This window comes from Oratosquilla oratoria, chromosome 15, assembly GCF_046742065.1.
Source record: "Oratosquilla oratoria isolate Oo_2021 chromosome 15, ASM4674206v1, whole genome shotgun sequence".
Classification (NCBI taxonomy): domain Eukaryota; kingdom Metazoa; phylum Arthropoda; class Malacostraca; order Stomatopoda; family Squillidae; genus Oratosquilla; species Oratosquilla oratoria.
The window spans coordinates 17,369,153-17,377,079 of record NC_134791.1 but is presented as its reverse complement, the minus strand read 5'-3'; positions in this window follow the sequence as shown (position 1 = coordinate 17,377,079).

Below are 7,927 nucleotides of genomic sequence, written 5' to 3'. Positions count from 1 at the left end.
TGCAGCAGTATCGCAATACCAATGAATCATCACAATGGTCAGTCGAGGCTAATGGTGCATTTGACATGTTAGTCATGCAGTACAAGCATGTGCAGGTGATGCCAAGTTGCTAGATAATAAACAAGGACATACGTTTGCAGCAAAGAATATTCGCAAAACCCATTAGTTTGTACCAAACTGCAAACTAACTTGCATTCTTGTTCTGACAATCAATGTACATGAAAAATGACAACAATACAAACATGACCTTGAGAGTTTGGGGGGCGGGTAAGCCCCCCTCCATACCAAGCTCGGACCCTTGGTGACTATGGTCCTGGTGATACCTTGTAAGATGGTTCACTGTCGTGAACACTTGCATACCAGTTACAAAGACTAGTGAGTAAATACAATTAAACGGAATTAAAACAAGTTTCATGCAAATTGTGAACCATATTAACATGGGCATGTGCACAAGTTAACACAACACCGGAGTCTGTAATAAATGTACATTGTTTACCTACAATTCACTTTTTTTTTCCTCCTCAACTCTCTCTCTCTCTCCCTCTCCTCTCTCTCCCTCTCCTCTCTCTCCCTCTCTCTCCCTCTCTCTCCCTCTCCTCTCTCTCCCTCTCTCCTCTCCCTCTCTCCCTCTCCCTCTCCCTCTCTCCCTCTCCCTCTCTCCCTCTCTCCCTCTCCCTCTTCCTCTCTCCCTCTTCCTCTCTCCCTCTCCCTCTTCCTCTCTCCCTCTCCCTCTTCCTCTCTCCCCCTCTCCTCTCCATCTCTCCCCTCTTCTCTCCCCTTCTCCCCCTCTCCTCTCCCTCTCTCCCCTCTCCTCTCCCTCTCTCCACTCCCTCTCTCCACTCCCTCTCTCCACTCCCTCTCTCCCTCTCTCCACTTCCTCTCTCCCTCTCTCCTCTCCCTCTCTCCACTTCCTCTCTCCCTCTCTCCTCTCCCTCTCTCCACTTCCTCTCTCCCTCTCTCCTCTCCCTCTCTCCCTCTCTCCTCTCTCCTCTCTCCCTCTTTCCTCTCTCTCCCTCTTCCTCTCTCCTCTCTCTCCCTCTTCCTCTCTCTCTCTCCCTCTCTCCTCTTATCTCTATCTCCCCTCCCTCTTACTCTCCTTGATCAGAACACTGTACAATTTTACTTGGCTTTCCTATGGTAGTTGTCAAACATTGGTGGTTACAAGACGGTTTATTCTGGCAATAAATCTTCCAGAAGGAAGAAGTCTCTTCTTACTGCCCATGTGTATAAACTTGTGCTTTCCAAGTATTGAATTTTTCCCCCAAACTGTATCATTGTATCTTTGATTTTGATGTAATTATTGGCACACTGTAAATTGAATGTAAAAAATTGATCACCTAATTACCAACCAGTATACTAGAATGTAAAAAGGTCAAAAGTTAATGTTGATATTGTACTTGAAGATTTATTTTTACAATGGAAGTTTGCTATTTTCTGTGATATATTGTAATTGTTAAATAATAGAATTACAGTATAGTTCGAGTTTTAATATCCTTGACTTGTGAAATCCAAAGTATTGGAAATGGACAAAATTGAAACATTGATACCTTTTGAAGAATTCCACTGTCAGCGAGCATGGTTAAGGTAGGCCTTTGATGCGACTGGTCTACCATTTCTCCAGCATTGTGTAGACTGTTCAGGCAATTTGAGGGTGGTTTGGTGCTGGGGGCGGGGGGGGGGGTGGCTTGTCAGATATCATTGCCAGTCGTCTGTTCAACTGATGCAGAATTGTGACCTCTGAGCTCCTTCATTTTGGTCCCAGTGCCTGGCCGTCGGCCAAAAACTCATAAATCAATCGATCAATCAATCTATGAGCTCCTGGATTGCCTTTGTCACATTATTGAATATTTACCTTCCAGGATTGTGATCAACACGTAGGCCAGACTAGACCCCCACTTTGCCCTTATACCAAGTCGATGGTGTCCTTGGACTGGGTTTTCTGCCTGAGAAACTATGCATCTACCTTCCAAAGGTTTTCTTAAATGCAAAGGTCTTTCAGTTCATTGAGATGAAGACGGTGAGCAACTATGTCGAAGACACTTGCCAATATCCCCTGGGATGGCTTCTTAGAGTAGTAGCTGTAACAGGCAGGAATATCTTCCATGAAACAATGTAGACCCTTGTTGAAAGCACAAGTTTCTTCAAATTTTAACCTCTTCCTGATCACCCGTTTTTCATGTGCAAGGTCAATATTGGTCTTTGTTGCCAGACCTCTCTTGCCTCTTGTGTGTTGGTGTTTAGTATTCCCTGAGTGTAGGTGGAACTATGCCAGTAGCTAGGGATGTGGAGGATGTCTTTTAGTGGTGCCAACTAGGCTTTACAAGTCTTCAAACACTGCAATAAAAGACTGTTCATACTGCAAAGTCTGTGGCTGTCATTAATGGCTTGGATGACTTGAAGTTCAGGGTTCTAAATTCTTCACGTGGATATCTCCCTCTGCATTAATGGTGGTTGGGTCCTTCAATTTTTTGATGAGCATACTGAAGACTTTTGTATTGTGCCTTGAGGATGCTTTCCATCCTACCTGGGTCAGCCACTAGGTTCCCTTCATTGTCTTCCAGTGGGCCTACTGTTGAAGTTTTCTTGTGAAAGTAACAATCTTTGTTTTTTGACAGCCTGTAGTGTTTCCTCTAGTATGCGTAGGACTTGGTTCTCGGTTTCCTGAAATTCCTCTTGCAGTTTGGGGTCTTTATGATGTGCTGGGTTTCGTCACAGCCTGGTCTTACAAAAGTTCCTGAGCTCCTCTTCCTTGTATAGATTTGTAGGCCTCGCAAAATGTCTATGAAGAATGCATTTCAATGGAATGTGAGCTTTGCATAATTCTTGGCAAAGAGAGTCTATGGGAATGGATGCTAAGAGGTTATATGAAGGAGTGATTGTACCAACAGCATTGTATGGGGCAGAAACGTGGAACATGAGTGGAAGAGAGGAGTTTGAATGTGTTTTCGAGATGAAATGTCTGAGAAGTATGATAGGGGTTACTAGGCTAGATAGAGTAAGAAGTGAGGAGAATGTGTGGAAAGGGAGCTGGGAGATGGGGTTGATGAAAGGGTATTAGGATGGTTTGGACACATGGAAAGAATGAGTGAAGAAAGATTAGTAAAAAGTATGGAAGGCAGAGGTGAAATGAGTGAATATGAGGGGGCATCCTAGGATGAGATGGATGGATGGGGTGAAGGGCATTACAAAAGAGGAATGTCTATGGAGGAAGGACAGAAGATAGGGGTGAATGGAGAGGGGTGTGTAGATGCTATGATGCATGAGGGGGATGGGGGGGTGAGGATGTATGAGAAAAAATTGACGCAGCCCGAAGGGATTTCTCCCCCTCTATTCCTTTTCTGCATGAGAGGAGGTCGCCGAATTTATGAAGCGGCCTTGCTGTGGATGTGCTGTGTCTTGTGACACTGCTTCTGACCCAGGGCAGTGGACAGGATGCAGGGATGACCCGTCATCCAGGAGGTGCCAAGATGAGAGGGAGGGTGGAGGGGAGTGGAATATATAGGAAATGGAATGGGTGGGAGTGGTTTCTATGCCTTTTTCTTTGTGGCTACCCCCCATGTAGGGGGGAAAAAGCCTTTGGTGTATGTATGTAGCGTTTTTTTAAGTCTGCATTTTGTCCTTGTTTGATGTTTGAATAATGTGGATGTATTGCATGTTATGCCAAGAATCTTGGGTGTATGTGTAGTGTGGTATGAGTGTTGTTGATAGAGGCATGGTATGTATTTGTTCCACTAACTGGTGAGAACTGTGGTTGTAGATCTGGTTAAGGTTATTTTGAGTATTTGTAGTGAACAAAGTGAGTGTCCTGGTGTGGTTGTAGTGTTTCTGCAGCTTTGCATTGCGGTGTGTGCATGAAATTGTCTGCGTAAGGAGAGATTTGTGTAGATTAGAGTGCAGGGGGGTAAAAATGAGCCCTGTGGTACTCCGCTCTTGAAGATTCTGGTGTGCAATGATTGGCCATTGACACATTTCTACCTATCGGATAACTGGCCAGCCATCTTTTGATGTTATCGTGCATGTCTTGTTACATTGTTTGTGAGATTGTGACGGGGGATGACCTCGAAAGCTTTACTGGTGGTAATATTATGAAAGTGTTCCAGAAGTGGGTTTATCTGAATTGATGTAATCAAATTCTTTTAGGTTGATCTGATGCGTTTGAAGTATAGTGGTCTAAAACTGATTAATCAAGGTGTATGTGGTGACTATCTGACTTTAGATAAGATGCAGGGAAGCGTGATGCTGGAACTGTTGAGGCTTTGTTGGGTTTGAGGATAGTAATGGTTTTCACATGCTTCCAAATGTCGCATAAAGTGTTGTGTGAATAGCCGTAGTTTGCAATGTTGGTGAGTTTTGTCGACATCCTCTAATGGAGACGAGAAGCACTGTCGCGTTTAAGACTCTCAAAATAGCAACTTCGTTCTCTCAGATGATTAAAATCGTCTGGCAGGAGGACAAAAATGTTAGAACGACTCTTTCCTCTATGTACCTGCTTGTCTCTGCCCTCCATCCTTCACACACACACTCCCTGTCAACATATTGAGTGTGCATTACTCGTCTGATCTAGTTGAGAAGGCAAACATGAAAATAAGTTATTAAAATAAATGGAACATGTACCCGATATTGCTCGCATCTTACACGATCCTATCAAATCCATGCATAAAAACTTATTGAAAAATAAGAAACTAAAAAGTACTTTGGTCCTGAATGTCGTTGGTGTGCCCCGTCTGTGACGTTGTCGCTGCTTGACATGAAATCGACGAATAACGAAACTAAAAACTAAACGAAACTATTAACCAGGTCTTAAATGAATAATAAATAATCGACTAGAATGAATAAAGAAAGAAATTGATCAAAATTACTTTGGTCCTATGTGATTGGTCCGCTTCATCCGTGACGTCATATCGCTGCTTGCCATCAAGTCGACATTCTTGAATGATGTACATATCGTCCTCTTCGTCGTCGGGTGACATGATGCCATTACAGGCAGCACTTGCTGCCCCACCTAATCTCGCTTTGCATTAAATAACCTCTCCAGCTTGAGGACCGCGCTCTCTATCAGCCGTTTTCAAAACTGGGGACCGTGGACACCATAGCATAGGTGGCCAAGGAAGTATAGATGAGTGGATGGTTATTGACTGTATCTAGTGTCGAGTCCAAAGATATTTCTCCTTTTTTAATTAAATCGCCTGGCGACAGAATACATTACTAAACCTAATTTGTATTGTAACAAATGAACAGTTGCCATTTGGTAATTTAATTGTTTTATTAGTAAGTTACAATAATCGATGATAATGAATATATTAATAACTCCTCTACCGTGGGAGTGAGAGAACTAATAAAATCTATCTACCTCTTCCCTCTCCCTCTCCCTCTCTCTATATATTTCCCCCACCCCTCTCCTCTCCCTCTCTCTCTCTTTCCCCTCCCTCTCCCTCTCTCTCTCTCTTTCCCCTCCCTCTCCCTCTCTCTCTCTTTCCCCTCCCTCTCCCTCTCTCCCCTCCCTCTCTTTCCCTCCTTCCCTCTCCCTCTCTTCTCCTCCCTCTTTCCTTCCTCCCTCCCTGTCTTTCCCTCCTTTCCCCTCCACTCTCCCTTCCCCTCCCCCTCTCCCTTCCCCTCCCCCTCTCCCTTCCCCCTCTCCCTTCCCCTCCCCCTCTCCCTTCCCCTCCCCCTCTCCCTTCCCCTCCCCCTCTCCCTTCCCCCTCTCCACTCTCTCTTCTCCCTTCTCCTCTCCCTTCCCCCTTCCCCCTCTCCCGTCCCCCCCTCCCTTCCCCCTCTCCCTTCCCCCTCTCCCTTCCCCTCCCCCTCTCCCCCTCTCCCTTCCCCTCCCCCCCTCTCCCTTCCCCGCCCCTCCCCTCCCCCCCTCTCCCTTCCCCTCCCCTCCCCTCCCCCCCTCTCCCTTCCCCTCCCCCCTCTCCCTTCCCCTCCCCCCTCTCCCTTCCCCTCCCCCTCTCCCTTCCCCACTCCCTCTCCCTTCCCCTCCCCCTCTCCCCTCCCCTCTCCCTTCCCCTCTCCCTCTCCCTTCCCCTCTCCCTCTCCCTTCCCCTCTCCCTCTCCCCCTCTCCCTTCCCTTCCCCTCTCCCTCCCCCTCTCCCTTCCCCTCCCCCTCTCCCTTCCCCTCCCCCTCTCCCTTCCCCTCCCCCTCTCCCTTCCCCTCTTCCTTCCCCTCCCCCTCTTCCTTCCCCTCCCCCTCTTCCTTCCCCTCCCCCTCTTCCTTCCCCTCCCCCTCTTCCTTCCCCTCCCCCTCTTCCTTCCCCTCCCCCTCTTCCTTCCCCTCCCCCCTTCCTTCCCCTCCCCCCTTCCTTCCCCTCCCCCCTTCCCCTCCCCCTCCCCCCTTCCCCTCCCCCTCCCCCTCCCCTCCCCCTCCCCCTCTCCCTCCCCACTCCCCTCCCCTCCCCCTCCCCCTCTCCCTTCCCCTCCCCCTCCCCTCTCCCTCCCCTCCCCCTCTCCCTCCCCTCTCCCTCCCCCTCTCCCTCCCCCTCCCCCTCCCCCTCTCCCTCCCCTCCCCCTCTCCCTCCCCTCCCCCTCTCCCTCCCCCTCCCCCTCTCCCTCCCCTCCCCCTCTCCCTCCCCCTCCCCCTCTCCCTTCCCCTCCCCCTCTCCCTTCCCCTCCCCCTCTCCCTTCCCCTCCCCCTCTCCCTTCCCCTCCCCCTCCCCCTTCCCCTCCCCCTCTCCCTTCCCCTCCCCCTCTCCCTTCCCCTCCCCCTCTCCCTTCCCCTCCCCCTCTCCCTTCCCCTCCCCCTCTCCCTTCCCCTCCCCCTCTCCCTTCCCCTCCCCCTCTCCCTTCCCCTCCCCTCCCTTCCCCCCTCTCCCTTCCCCTCCCCCTCCCCCTTCCCCTCCCCCTTCCCCTCCCCCTTCCCCTCCCCCTTCCCCTCTCCCTTCCCCTTCCCCTCCCCCTCCCCCTTCCCCTCTCCCTTCCCCTCCCCCTCTCCCTTTCCCCCTCCCTCTCCCTTTCCCTCTCCCTTCCCCTCTCCCTTCCCCTCTCCCTTCCCCTCCCCCTCTCCCTCCCCCTCTCCCTTCCCCTCCCCCTTCCCGTCCCTCCCCTCTCCCTTCCCTCCCCCTCCCCCTCTCCCTTCCCTCCCCCTCTCCCTTCCCTCCCCCTCTCCCTTCCCCTACCCCTCTACGTGACCGTACATCTGTCGCTTCCCCTTCCGCTCTCCCTTCCCCTCCCCCTCTCCCTCCCCCTTACCCTCCCCCTCCCCCTTACCCTTACCCTCCCCCTCTCCCTCTCCCTTACCCTTCCCCTCCCCCTCTCCCTCCCCCTTCCCCTCCCCCTCTCCCTCCCCCTTCCCCTCCCCCTCTCCCTCCCCCTTCCCCTCCCCCTCTCTCTCCCCCTCTCCCTCCCCCTTCCCCTCCCCCTCTCCCTCCCCCTTCCCCTCCCCCTTCCCCTCCCCCTCTCCCTTCCCTCCCCCTCTCCCTTCCCCTCCCCCTCTCCCCTCTCCCTTCCCCTCCCCCTCTCCCCTCTCCCTTCCCCTCCCCCTCTCCCCCTCCCCTTCCCCTCCCCCTCTCCCCTCCCCCTACCCTCTCTCCCCTCTCCCTTCCCCTCCCCCTCTCCCCTCTCCCCTCTCCCTTCCCCTCCCCCTCTCCCTTCCCCTCTCCCCTCTCCCCTCTCCCTTCCCCTCCCCCTCTCCCCTTCCTTCCCCTCCCCCTCTCCCCTTCCTTCCCCTCCCCCTCTCCCCTTCCTTCCCCTCCCCCTCTCCCCTTCCTTCCCCTCCCCCTCTCCCCTTCCTTCCCCTCCCCCTCTCCCCTCCCCCTCTCCCCTCCCTCTCCCCTCTCCCCTCCCCCTCTCCCCTCCCCCTCTCCCCTCCCCCTCCTCCCCTCCCCCCTCTCCCCTCCCTCCTCTCCCCTCCTCTCCCCCTCTCCCCTCCCCTCTCCCTCCCCCTCTCCCTTCCCCTCCCCCCTCTCCTCTCCCCCTCTCCCTTCCCCTCTCC